This window comes from Chiloscyllium plagiosum, unplaced genomic scaffold (assembly GCF_037043375.1).
Source record: "Chiloscyllium plagiosum isolate Xiang-an unplaced genomic scaffold, Cpla_swu_hap1 HiC_scaffold_4, whole genome shotgun sequence".
NCBI classification, from domain to species: domain Eukaryota; kingdom Metazoa; phylum Chordata; class Chondrichthyes; order Orectolobiformes; family Hemiscylliidae; genus Chiloscyllium; species Chiloscyllium plagiosum.
The window spans coordinates 96,017,982-96,032,629 of NW_028270142.1; positions in this window are offsets into that span (position 1 = coordinate 96,017,982).

The following is a 14,648-nucleotide window of genomic DNA, read 5'->3' on the forward strand; positions in this document are numbered from 1 at the left end:
AGGAGGGGTTAGAAGGTTGGGTGAGTAAGTTTGCGGATGATACGAAAGTCGGAGGAGTTGTAGACAGTGAGGAAGGATGTGGCAGGTTACAGCGGGATATAGATAAGCTGCAGAACTGGGCAGAAAGGTGGCAAATGGAGTTCAATGTAGCTAAGTGTGAGGTGATTCACTTTGGTAAGAGTAATAAAAAGATGGGGTACTGGGCTAATGGTCGGATACTTGGTAGTGTGGATGAGCAGAGGGATCTTGGTGTCCATGTACACAAATCTTTGAAAGTTGCCACCCAGGTAAATAGTGCGGTGAAGAAGGCATACGGCGTACTGGCTTTTATTGGTAGAGGAATTGAGTTCCGGAGCCCTGAGGTCATGTTGCAGTTGTATAAGACTCTGGTGCGGCCACATCTGGAGTATTGTGTGCTGTTTTGGTCGCCATACTATAGGAAGGATGTGGAGGCACTGGAACGGGTGCAGAGGAGGTTTACCAGGATGTTGCCTGGTATGGTAGAAAGATCGTATGAGGAAAGGCTGAGGCACTTGGGGTTGTTTTCATTGGAGAAAAGAAGGTTTAGGGGTGACTTGATAGAGGTGTATAAGATGATTAGGGGTTTAGATAGGGTCGACAGTGAGAATCTTTTTCCACGTATGGAGTCAGCTATTACGAGGGGGCATAGCTTTAAATTAAGGGGGGGTAGGTATAGGACAGATGTTAGGGGTAGGTTCTTTACTCAGCGAGTCGTGAGTTCATGGAATGCCCTGCCAGTAGCAGTGGTGGACTCTCCCTCATTATGGGCATTTAAGCGGGCATTGGATAGGCATATGGAGGATAGTGGGCTAGTGTAGGTTAGGTGGGCTTGGATCGACGCAACATCGAGGGCCGAAGGGCCTGTACTGCTCTGTATTCTTCTATGTTCTATGTTCTATGGTGTCCCACTGTCAGCAATGATCCTAATGGTAACCTTCTGCCAGCAATGATCCTAATGGTATCCCATTGCCAACAATGATCCTAATGGTATCCCACTGCCAGCAATGATCCTAATGGTGTCCCATTGCCAGCAATGATCCTTATGGTTTCCCACTGCCAACCATGATCCTAATGGTCTCCCACTGCCAGCAATGTTCCTAATGATAACCTACTTCCAGCAATGATCCAAATTGTATCCCCTTGCCAGCAATGATTCTAAGTGTATCCCACTGCCAGCAATGATCCTAATGGTATCCCACTGCCAGCAATGATCCTAATGGTATCCCACTGCCAGCAATGATCCTAATGGTATCCCACTGCCAGCAATGATTCTAAGTCTATCCCACTTCTTGCTTTCAACTGCTTTCTTTCCTCCCCCTTTATGCCGGTCCCCTGATTCTGCATGATTTATTTTATTCCTTAATCCATTATGTGGTAACTTAGCAAATGTTTCTTTTTTCAAAATCTGGACATCCAGAAGGAATGTGGATTCCGATCCACTGCCCACTTTCCCAGTACAATTTTTGAATGCAGTTTTTGATGCACATTATCTAGCAATCGAGCTTGGTGTCAAATTTGAAATGCCAAGCACCTCCAGAAGGAGGAGTCTGCCAGGCTGGTGCCCGAACCTAACAGCCCTGATTGAGAATGAGGCTCTCTAGAGTGGTCAGAAACTTAGAAAGGTCCTGAAGAAGGGTTACACCCAAAACATCGGCTTCTCCACTTCCTGATGCTGCCTGGCTTGCTGTGTTCTTCCAGCCTTCTGCCTGTCTACTTAAGATACTTAGAAACTCAGGTCTGGAAAATAAGGTTTCAGGCACAGTGCTGAACCTTATGCTAGTTGATCCATCATATTTCCATGTTTGACAGATAAGAATAAAATTCTAACTGTCCCTAGAGATAACCTGACAGTTAACCTGACAGATAAACTTGAATACTCACCAGAGTGTTTGGGTTCTCTGCAATAAAGCCTAAAACGCACATCCCAAATTGCACATGCATCCTTCCAATTTCCCACTCCTCCTTGAGAAGATTAAGATTCTGGTAAATCGATCAAGTAGGTTGCTTGTTCCCTCTCACTCTGGCAGTTCTTTGAAAATTTGAAACTGATCTGGAGATGTGAGAATTGTGAAACAATTTACTGGATTGTAATTTTCAATTCGCCCTGATTTGAGGACTAATCCCTTGGGTATTTGAAAATCCAATGTATCAGACTATATTTTCTGTTGGATGGTAGAATCGAAGTCTCGATCTATGTAGGCGTTTTGAGTCTGCCAATATCAATATGCAACTTTCTGGGAAGTGACTTTAGGCTTCATCATACAGTTTCTGTCAATCAAAGGGATGATCTGTCCAGTTCCTCTAAATGCTTTTCATCACCATTTTAGCAGGCCTCCTGTCTCAAAACTGGTCATTTTTGTTAAAATGTGTTGTCATGGGTCCTGATTTATATGCAAAGCTCCAAATGAAATGCGATGTCAGCATCTGAGCTAGGGCTGCAAGTGTGAAATCAAGTGATGGTGCATCAACATCACCACCATTTTCTTTGTATTCCTGCACTCTCCAGTCAGCTAAATGGCATTTGGAAAGGGCATTGATAACATGGCCTAGGCTGGGTGCTGAAACCATTAAACATGACCATTAAACCTTGCACCTCCCATTCAGTCTCACAATCTGCTCATCCCATAATCTCTCTGTTGTACTTGCTTGCAGGTAGATAGAAGTTTCATTACCTCTGGTAAGTGTATTAGTTTGTAAATGTGATGGTTTACCATTTTAACCTTTTTTTATTTTAAACAGATTCATGACTGAGTTAAAATAGTTGAAAATGAATTTGCCAAGAATGTCTTTACCAGTGCACCATCGAAGGAATTTAGATCTCATATCTTTTAAATTGCTGTAGCTGATTGAATTTAATTACAGTAATTTTAATGACTGACTTGCCACTTGATTGATACTTTGTTTTGTCTTTGAACATAAATATTTTTAATATTTCCTTTGTTATATTGTTGTGGGGTAGATGTACTGATTCATCTATTTCACTCAAAATGTTGATCTCCAAATAAATATGTTGCGCATTGCACAAACCATGAAAGGGATAGAATATCAAATTAGATTCCATTTGATTTCAATCTGCCAATTATAGCAGAAATATATGAGCCCAACAAGATCTACACAAAGTATAAATGCAAACATCAGAACTGGTTTGAACTTGCTCTTTGAAGAGAGCAGTATTTCTGCTTCAGAATTACTAGCTGTGAGGCAGCTTGTAGAGTCACATATTTCAGACTTGCGCCTGATTGATCAAAAGCACTTTTGCTGAAGGGGAAACACATCCATTGTCTTCAATTGAAATTGGCAGAATCTGAGACCACCTCATGTTTTCAAGTTGAGTCTCCAGTGTTTTCTGTATTCCCTTCATCTCCACCACCTGTGCAATGCCTACTGCCTATATATTTGGCACAGAAGATTGTGTCACTCCGTGCAGCCATCTTCAGAGTTTTCATTAACAACCTAAAAACAATTAGGACAATTGGCAGAGGCAAAAGTTTCCTTACAAATTTCAAATGTATTAAATATTGATGATTCATATTTGCAAAGACAGCATTAATATTCTTGAAAAGCTACCACTTGCTAAAAAGAAATTCCTCCAGAGAGCACAATTATTTGAAGCTTGAAGAATCTTTCATTGATCAAGCCAAAATGTCAAGGCGATTGAAGCAATGATTTAAATATTAACCACAAGCTATTTAAGTTTTTTAACAAGCAGCTTGCTAAGATCTTTTAGGAAGCTATATTATTTTATGCATAGTCATTCTGATAAATTGTTTTGCATTGTATTAGTTTATAAATGTGGTTGTTTACTATTTTAACCTCAATTTATATGTTTTTTTGTTTCGTTATGTCTTCAAAGCATTGTGCACAATTGCTGTAAAAACAAATCACAACATTTCTTAAAGCAACGGTCCAAACATCTTCTGTATAATAGCACCAAAATGTGTCAACCTGTCAAAACATTCCCTGTTTTAGAACCTAAGAACATAAGATCACAAGAAATGGGAGCAGGAGTAGGTCATCCAGCCCTTTAAGGCTGAACCTATGGTGTATGAATCCAAAAATGATAATCCCAAACCAGATTATTACAGGTCAATTAGAAATGGCAATAAGTAATTGATGGAGACTGGAAAAATACAGGAGAACAGACTGTTTTGCAGTGATACCTGGACTTGTTATGACCATCAAGCAGAGAGAAATGTTTGGGAAAAGTACTCAGAAGAGGCAGTTCACGCCTAACATCAAATCCAGTATACTATTCATGAGGGGACTTTACACAGTTTGTTGGCCTTCACCATTGGAGTGGGTTCATGATGGAGCCATGGAAAGCAAGATTGAGCTGCAAGTGCCAGCTGCCACTGAGTTGTCCCTAATGAGTAAAAGGACACGAGACTCACTTGTTGAATATGTCTAACACTGATAAATTTGCTCTATATCTTAGTGAACATGTCTCCTTGCATTCATTTTGAACAGACCCTAAAGAACCAGTTAAAGCACTTTAGCCCAGCGTTACATTTGGCACTGTGTGCAGTGTCTGAGCAAAATGTTGAAGATGAAGAAAGACACCCGAGTGCACAAAATATTCTGTATCCTGGACTGGTCCTCCATTGATGGGTTCGGGGTGCTGGTGAACAGATTAGCTGAACTAGCCACCGCCCAACAATATTGGGAGCAGGAAACTACCCTATGGCTTACTACATCAGCGGGAACTAACAGTTGACTGGCCCAACTATAGGGGGGTGCTGTTGATGCTGTTGGGGCTAGCATAGGGAACACCAGTAGGTGAAGTTTTAATGTCGTTAGGACAGTTAGCGGAGGTGGAAGAAGGCTGAGTTAAAACTCGGACGATATAGCGTAGTGACATAGAGGGGACCTCAGGAAAAGCTGTTAAACAAAAACAGAAGGCAACACGAAACAAAATGTTTGCTGACTTATTGAAAATGGGAATAGATAAATTTGAAATAGTTGGGATGCCAACCAGTATAGATAAAGGTCTATGCTGTATCAAAGGGTTGTAATTAGCAAATTTAAGTGCGAAGCTACAGAATATATTTAGAGAGTTAAAAGGTGGGTACGACAGTTACATTTTGTGTGAGACTGACGTCTGAGAGTTGCCACCCATAGGGATGATGTGATGAAAAAAACCAGGTGAGTATGGTTGAAAGTTGAATAAAGACATTCATATAGGAAACCAAACAACCAAGGTAATACCAGCTGGGTGAGTATAACTCCATGTCCATTGTAGAATTAACAAAATGAGTACTACAATTGTGAAGGCAAAACTCTCCTATCATGACTGTGTACTACATCGATTAACTCTGAAATATAAATCATTAGATGGGAAACAATTTGCATACCTCACTGTCACTACAAGGAAAAGATAAGAATAAAGTAAAAAACTGAGATGGGAAGAAAACATTCACAAGTTTTAGGAGAGAAAAGGGAATAGAGAGAGACCAACTTTTGTGATTGATCGAGCTAATAAGTCCTTTCTGTCCGGATGTGAATTCTTGGAGTCCTTGAATCAACTGTTAATGCTTTGAGGTCTGGTTCCAATGTCTGTTTGTTCATTGACTGTCAAGATGCTGTCTTGTGTCATTTGTGTGTTTTCCATCCCTGGAGCTTGGGATCTGGGAAAGCTTTGAATCTTGAGCATACATTGAGAATATATAGTGATGTGAAAGTGTAGTTTGTATCAGTTTGGGGTAGGTATGACTAAGTTAATGCCCCTTTGAAGAACAATCAGTGGTCATGTAAAACAAAACTACTGTGGAATGTTTATTTAGAAGTAGTTTCTCAAGGGCATTGTAAAAAGAAATTAAAGAACTAATTACAATTGTATAAAACCAATTGAAGAAAGAAAATATGTTAATAGTGAAACATATTTCCACTCCTTAAAATGCTGTATTATCTGTATAGCAATTAGTTTGAGGAAAGAGCCAGGTAAACGATTCATTTCAGAACCTTTAGGATTGTATTATCATGTTTAGAATTTCAGATTCTGGACAGAAAGCACTTCCAAATGTTATTTTAACATGTAGGTGAATCTTTAATTCCAAATGATAAGAATCACTCATCTAGAATGTTTTTTTGTGTGATTTGGTGTTTTGAAAAAATAGAGTCGATTGAATTTTGAAAAGATTATTCTCTTGAACCGGATTATCCGATGACATGATCTAAAATCCGAGAAAACCGAAGATGAAATAGACTTCTCTGATTGATGCAACAAAATAAAAACATGCCAGACAGAAATCTCTGAACAGATAGCAGCTGGGACTGTTATCTTGCAAGGCAAGGCAAGTAACCTTGAGAATGTAGCTGACAGTGTTTCCCCGCCGTTCCATCCCAATGTAATGAGACAAAGTCAGTGCATCATATCACGTAGGATTCTGAAGAGGTGAACAAATGCACAATTAAGGTAGCGATCAACAAGTCCCTTTCCCCCAGAGAAGTTAGGGAAGCCTTCTGTGAAAATTGGATTGTATTCATAGAGTATTACCATGCAAATTACAATGACAGGGAGAAAGTGAGGACTGCAGATGCTGGGGATCAGAGCTTAAAAATGTGTTGCTGGAAAAGTGCAGCAGGTCAGGCAGCATCAAAGGAGAAGGAGAATCGACGTTTCGGGCATAAGCCCTTCTTCAGGAATGAGGAGGGTGTGCCAAGCAGGCTAAGATAAAAGGTAGGTCCTACTGGTTTCCCTACCTTTTATCTTAGCCTACTTGGCACACCCTCCTCATTCCTGAAGAAGGGCTTATGCCCGAAATGTCGATTCTCCTTCTCCTTTGATGCTGCCTGACCTGCTGCGCTTTTCCAGCAACACATTTTTAAATTACAATGACAGCACCATTTATTTTCAGCTGAATTCAGAACTGAAACAAGGGCCATCCGAAAGTGTACAGGTTCAAAACTTTCGATTCTTGTTTTATCAAAAAGTTTAAGAAGTGCTTTGTTTTAAACTGATGTAGGAACAATGTCGTGAAAAAAAAATAGTTTTGCTTGTTTTCAAAACATAGATAAACATTTTGGAAGACATCCAATTTGAAATTAGAATTTGGGATGAGAAATGTTTTGTTTGCAAACTTGTACTGTTTCTTTTTGAAAGTGGTCTTAAGAAATAACTAGATAAATGTTTTCTTTAAGACAATAGAAACTTAAAATGCCAGTTTGTGATTATTAGAAGATTTCAATAGTTTTTAAACTGAATGTGGTGAAAGTATGGCACGATGACATCTAGTGACTTGGGTTCTGCCCCTTCTCACACCAGCCGAATCAACTCATTCTGCTGTCAGTTTTTAAATTTTCTTAAACACCTTATGTGTGATGAGATGTGTGATTTTGGACAGGACTCAATTCTGGAGTTCTACATTTACAGATATATTTGGAACTTATTCAATCATTGGTCTTTTTCCAGACCATTTTGGATTTTGACTTTAAGCAGGTTTCATGCTCACAGTGAGGGAGCTGAAAGTCTTGTGGAGCCAAAGTCTTTGAAAACAGGGAAACCTGAAACTTACTACAATCGTTTAAATTTTCAATATAAGAGCACCAAGTCTGGATGTAATTGTTTCTGAAACTGGGATTGCTAAAATTACTTGATACAAATTGCCAGTTCAAGCACACAATTGGAAATTCAATTGAATTTTAAGAGGTAAATAAATTTGAATCTTTAAATTTTAATTTAAAGCAAGAGCCAATGGAAACAGTTGAGGTGGCTTCCATTTCATGGAATTGCTACAGTATGGAAGCAAGCCATTCAGCCTATCAGGTCCACACTAAGCCTCCATAGAGCATCCCCACCCAAATCAACCCCCAACCCTATCATTATAACCTACATTTCCCATGGCTAATCAATCTAGCCAGCACATCCCTGGATACTATGAGGTAATTTAGCATAGCCAATCCAACCACCTGCTCATCTTTGAATAGTGGGAAGAAACCAGAGCATCCAGAGGAAACCCACCCAGGAAGGGGGAGAATGTACAAACTCCACACAGATAGTCGACCGTGGCTGGAATTGAACCCAGGTTGCTAGTGCTGTGAGACAGCAATGCTACCACTGAGCCACCGTAAATGATAAAAATGGAAAAGATTGTTTGGGAATAAATTGATTATAGGTTGTTCTGCTACAACGTATGTTTCATTAACATGAATTTGCTGTAAGGTGAATGACAAATTAGGGACACTGTTTCTAAAGCTCAAACTTTGAAAGCATGTACTGTTTATAACATGATCCTGGTCCTACTGGTTTGATTGGTGTTGCTATTGTACGATTTTCCTATAACACAGGATTGCACGAGAACAGAACTAACACGTTATAGCAGAACCGATTATACCACTAAAGAAACCTGTCAGCCCAACAACATTGTTAAGGCTGAACAAAAAAGAAACCTTTGAATCTTTGTTGTCAATTTTGAATTTGGGATAATTTTAAAAGAAGAAAAGTCAGACATAATTCAGCAAGTGAAAATTGTATGTGCTTTTTGCAAGAAAGATCAAACTGGCAAAAGTTGGTATTGCTTGAAACCACACTGTAAGAATGTTTGTTTGTCTCTTTTATTAGTAATTAAGAAAATCTGCTTTCTTTTATTTTATAAGGGACAGCAAGGATTTTTCAGAGCTCCTGAATCAGTTAGAATGGGCACACTTAGAATAAAAGAAAAGTGACAAGGAAAAAGCAACATAGCATCAAATGAAAATGGAATGACTCATCTTAGGTGTGGTTAAATGGAATATATCCAATGAAATTAAGTGTCGATACAATTAAATCATCGACAGTTTTCTCTTGGAGATATGTGAGCCCTTGACTATGAGTTTTCTTTTAAAGGGGACTGAATTGGAATGTTTTGGTGACCAGATGAGAAGGGTACAGAAAAGATCAGCTGAAAGACAAGAATGCGTGGCATGATCTTGGGAAACCGATGTAAGTCTGCAAAAGTGATCATTACATCTGAAATAACCAACATGAGGGAAGGTATGGCGAATGCACTGAAGAATGGGTCTCAGACATGTACATCTAGTTGACAAAGTTGTTACTGTGCCCTAGAAGAGCAAATGTTGCCTACTCAACCTATCAATATCCCATATATATTGGCTGGACAAAATGCAGACTGGGTGACGGCTTTACAGAACACCTCTGCTCTGTCCATGGGAATGATTCTGACCTTCCAGTTGCTTACCATTTCAATAAACTACCTTGCTCTCATGATAACATTTCTGTCCTGCACCAGCTGCCATGTTCCAATGAAAGATAATGGAAGCACTTTATAATCTCTAGGTAATAATATTGAATTCAAAAATGTCAGAAACTAACTGTATGATGTTTGTTCTCTATTTTTCTTTCTTTGCCTCCTCTTCCCGCAACCAAAGCTTTGTCTTTTTTATATCTTGCTTATTTTGTTCTCAGTAAACATGACCCACTCTCTCCCCTTCTCATCTTAAATTACAGCATCTGTTCCCCTTCATCCCTCCTTCATCTTTGTCAAAAGTAGAGACAAAATCATTTTCCAACATCCTAATGTTCTGAGGACGAGTCTTACTTGACATAAAACATTAACTCTGCTTCTCTCTTTACAGAAGTTGTGCAGACCTGCTGAGTTTCTCCAGCATTTTCTGTTTGTTTCAGATTTCCAGCATCTGCAGTATTTTGCTTTTATCTAAACCCCTTGCCAGATTCCTTCTGTCCCCAACACAACATGCCCTTCCAACTATTTTTGGATCTTTCCTATATCCCCTTCCTGATCATTTAGAGTATCATTGCCCCAATGTAGCCTTATATAAAGTAAATTCCTGGAATTCTCAACAGCAAGAGGACCATTCAGCCCATAGCATACCTTTGTTGTCAGGCAAGAAAACATACTAACCCAGATCGTCCAGTTTCTGGATATTTGGAGGTGAGTTATATCTTGAAAAATGTATGTTGGGAGAGAAAGAAAGAGAGGGAGAGACAGAGAGAGACAGAGAGAGAAAGAGAGAGAAAGAGAGAGAGAGAGAAAAAGCGAGTGACAACAATCAGAAGGAGAAGGATTGTTTCTCTGCAAGCTACCAGACAGAATGGGGATGACAGGATATTCTTTGTTCATAAATTCAAAATCATGGAAAGTTAAGGACCATGGAAGACTTGTATTGGTGAGGCAGAGTGAAGGAATCATTGGAATGAGCCTTGCAGCTGAAGCTGTGTTAGGGATGACTTTTACGACTGAGGGAGATGATCTTTAATAGTCACAGTTTGTTATCCAAAATAGGGAAATGAGATCCCATTAGTAGATGAAATTAATTTTTATCTAGTTCCTGCAAAGGCTGCAATTTTGTGGCACATACACTATAACTTATAAATATGACATAGAATTTTTTGTGTGTGTTATTAATGAGGGATGTCCTTTCAGCAATTTAAAGCGTTTGCTGCCGACTAAATATCAGATGAGCAATATGGGTTTTGGTTTGTTTGTTACAGTAAAAATCTTAAGACTTGAAACCTGGTTGTGTGTTTTTTTTTAAGTTGGTCATAGGCTTAGTATTATAGGATGTGGTAGTCGAGGGATGTGAATTTAGCTTGTGATTTTTTGAGGTGTTGTAGTCTTGTCAGCAAGTATCTTGCTGCAAAACATTGTAGATCATTTTGTCAGTTGACCACAGTGTAGCAAGATGTTGGAATTCTTGCTGCAGGCAACAAAGCAGATAACTTCATATTTCTCAGCATGGTCTGCAGTCAGCACTGCCACTTCACTGCTACTTGCAAAATCTGGGTCAATGCCTGCGGTGTTGTTGGATGTATTAATATTCTATTCTCATGAATTAGTCCTTCTTATGCAATGTATACAAACAAAATAAGGTTCTTCACATCGTGCCAACTTTGAAATCTGCAGTTTTGACGTCAGTATTCATAACCAAGTTTGTATTGAAGCATGTCATTGTAAAATGTAGCCCATCAGCAAAATAACAATAACTTAGAGGGTTAATAACTGTCCAATATGCTCCAGACACAAGAAGTGAAATGTTAAATATTCAAAAAAACAGCCGTAAAAAAAATTTAAAAATAACAATAGCAAGCTTGCTTTAAGGGAGCTGTGCCTGTTTCCCTGCCTTGTCCATTTTATTAATGTAAGGAGATCATTGTGAGTATCAAGTTTTAGGCTTATGTGCCTTTGTGGGTTTGAAAGTGAGTCTTAGAAAATTGAGTCTTATGAGCATTAAGAAAACTCAAGGATGTGAGCATCACTGGCTAGGCCAGTTCCTCATCTCTAATTGTCCTTGTGAAGATGGCGGTGAGCACTTTGTCAGCTTGGTTCCTGTAGAGACTAGTAATTGAAAAGTCAATAGCTGAAAAGATGACAACAACATTTTACATTTCAGACTGGTACTGTAACAAAGGACTAAAAGTACTCTTGACTAACTATCATCTTTTCAGACAACTTTAAATTACAAAACAGAATGTTCACTTTTATCTCTTAATACAACTGGAAATACAGTTTAGAGATGTACTTCACACTGTCTTTTAAGTAGACAATCAATTCTTCCGGAACCTGCCCAAGCTTAGCTCCCAAAGGATTTACTTCTGCTCTGTATCTTTCTCAGCCTGGAAACTTTTAAGTAGCTCAGTGTGGGAGGAGATATCCAAATTTGAAGAGTGAAGCACTTGCAAATAACAATGTCTAAGAAATGTAGCATTAATCTCTGAAGTTGATATTGCTTACATTACTGTATACAGTTATATGCCATGTTAACACAAAATTTTCAGGTGCGAAGCTAAAACAACATGATGACACATCAAGAAATCCAATCTATGCATTCACCTTATCTACATTTGATTGACGTCACCATATGAAAATGTATTAACTCAACCTATTGGGCTTGGCATTAGATAAAGCTGAATTCAAATAAGAGTATTTTTATTATTAAAGTTTTGCAAATAACTACTACCAAGTTAGCAAGTGCTTCATTTTTTTAACTCAAGCATCTAAATTAAGAAAAAGCCAAATACTGTGGATACTGGAGATCTGAAATAAAAACAAAGTGCTGGAGAAACCCAACAGGTCTTGCATCATCTGTTGATAGAGAAAAACAGAGTTTACGTTTTGAGTCAAATATTCTGTAAGAAGAGTCAAAATTCACTCAAAACATTTACTTTATGTCCAAATTTTAGAATTCTCTGCAATGTTGACCTTTCCATTTTTGTTCACTGAACATCCATATATATTAGATTCAAATGTCAAACAGTTCAGATCATCTTTTAAGGTCGCAACACACATGAAGCAACTTGTAGAAGTCTCTAAACATGAAATCCAGTATGAAACACAACAATATTATTTCAGCTGCTCGCAGAGTGAAAAGATGATCCCTAGTTAAATTGATAATTGTACCCTGCATCAGATTGTATCTGGCAGCAGCTACTATCCTAAGTATTCTGTTTACTTTCTGGTTTAACGTCTATCTAATTTAACATGGATGGCTTGACCCAAGACTTTAATACATCACATGAAGAAGGTGATGCGAAGGCCAAATAACTGGATGGGTTGGCCTTAGAGAGATATGTACATCCCTCTTTCCTGCCACCTCAGCATTTAATTTGGGGCAGAGAAAGTCTGTGAATAAACTCCAAATTGTCACTAATCAAGACCCTTATGTTCATGTGTGTGTGTGTGCTGTTAGGGAAGTTTATTAAGAATTGCAAACTTTAATTTGTGCACTTTACTTGTCAGTTTAGTTAAATTATTTACCTGCAATTCATTACTTTTATTTTCTATCAACTTATGTCTGAAATTCAGATATTCTGCAGATTTTGCATGTTCCTTTAATAATTTTTACTTTTTTTTGATAACTCCAGGAACCACAGGGCTTTATTTCCAATGTGTTACCCCAATGAGTCATGATCATCTAAATCACACAACCCAGGAAACTGGTGGAATGGCAGTTATAATGAAAATAGTTTGTTTTTCTCTCTGTTTTTCTCAGTACCTTTTCTCATACTGCTGTTCTCCTAAATTTCTGAAACATTGACCTCTGTCAGAAAGTCATCTCACAAAAGAATACAGATTGAGATCCTGTCACTTAAAAAGGATCTCAAGGTTATTTTAAAGGTTTACTGAGTGAAGTGCTTGATTTAATAGAAGTAACCAAAATAAAACTGCAAACCTGAAGGATAAGTACAAAAGTGAACTTCAGAATTGTTATGAGTCCTACAAAGCTAAATTTGGCCATTGTTGCCCTGAATCTTCCCATTTCCCAGTCATTGAATCCCACCAACCTCTACAATGGACAACATCCCTGCTCATCAGTCTCCAGGCCATCCGAAGTTCCCCATCCAGGACTTCTGAATGCCCATTTTGGGAGGGTAATTCACTTGATATGTTTAACAGAATGCTAGCCTTTCATAGCACCTACTGGAAACTCAGACAGCGATTAAACCAAGTTTCAATCTAGCGTACTCGCTCTGACTTACATATAATGAATTGTCACTATCTAATTTCTCTCCATTACTTGTGAGAACAGCAAACTGCATGTAAGTTGAGTGGGAATAAGTGATAGTGAGAAAGACATTGGTCTTTCACGATTAGTAACATTCTTGTGTCAATGTTCAAACCTTGGATAGAAAATCAGATGTTTTTCTCAACTATGAGAATCTAATTTTTCCGATCTAGCAACATTATGCCAACAGACTAGATTGCCAATGTTGCTCAGATGCTGCAGTTGGGACTAAGTCCGAGAGCACCGAGGTGGACTTTTCACACAGTAGGCCTCAGCATCCCCTGTGATTACCTCCGAACTGCCTCTGAGGATGGCTCCTAGCTTGCTTTATTGCCTGTTACCACACGACCACCGAATACTCAGAATGAAAATCTGACCATGAAAGACTCACTCTCCCAAGTTGAATTGCATGCTTTCAACTCAATGGAAAAATCCCAGGCTTTTCCTTTGTAGCCATTTAAAAAGAAAAGTGCAGCATAAATCTGTGGCATTGGCAAGGACATGGGTGAGCTTCCTTACACTTCTTTGAATGAAAGAAGATGCTGCTGGCATGTTTTCAATCTTCCTGAGAGGGAAGATGAGACTCTGATTTAATTAAGGTTTAATGTATCAACATTTTGAAACATTTAATAGCTTAATTAAATCTCTTCTGCAGTGAAGTCAGAGTCAGTGAAAATACTGAAATTCATTTGTGTGGCACCATTGGCAACTTGTCCTGGCACTCGATGGCAGCATGTCCCGGGGAGGCTGACCAAAACGCTAGCCAGGGCTAGACCCTGGGAAAGAAGATTTTAAATTTGGGATCTTTTCCTTTTGTTTTGGACAGGATTTTAAGATCTAGACATTTTCCTTTTTCTTTTGGCTCTGTTCCATTTATTTCTTTTTCCCAAAAAAAATCTGGCTTTGAATTTTAAGATGGCGCTGGAGAATGGTGACTTTATACATTTTTCACTGTACTTGAGCACATGTGACAATAAAGTCCAATTCCAAGTTACTTAATGTGAAAACATGCAGTGCTACAAAGTTTGGGTTAACTATTTTGGTGAAAAAATATAGGATATAAGAATAGGATTAGGCGATTCAATCATTTAAATCTTTTTCCCATTTATGTAAATTGTAGCTAAGTTGGTCCCTCAAATTTATTCATGCACTTATTTGTTCCATAGTCT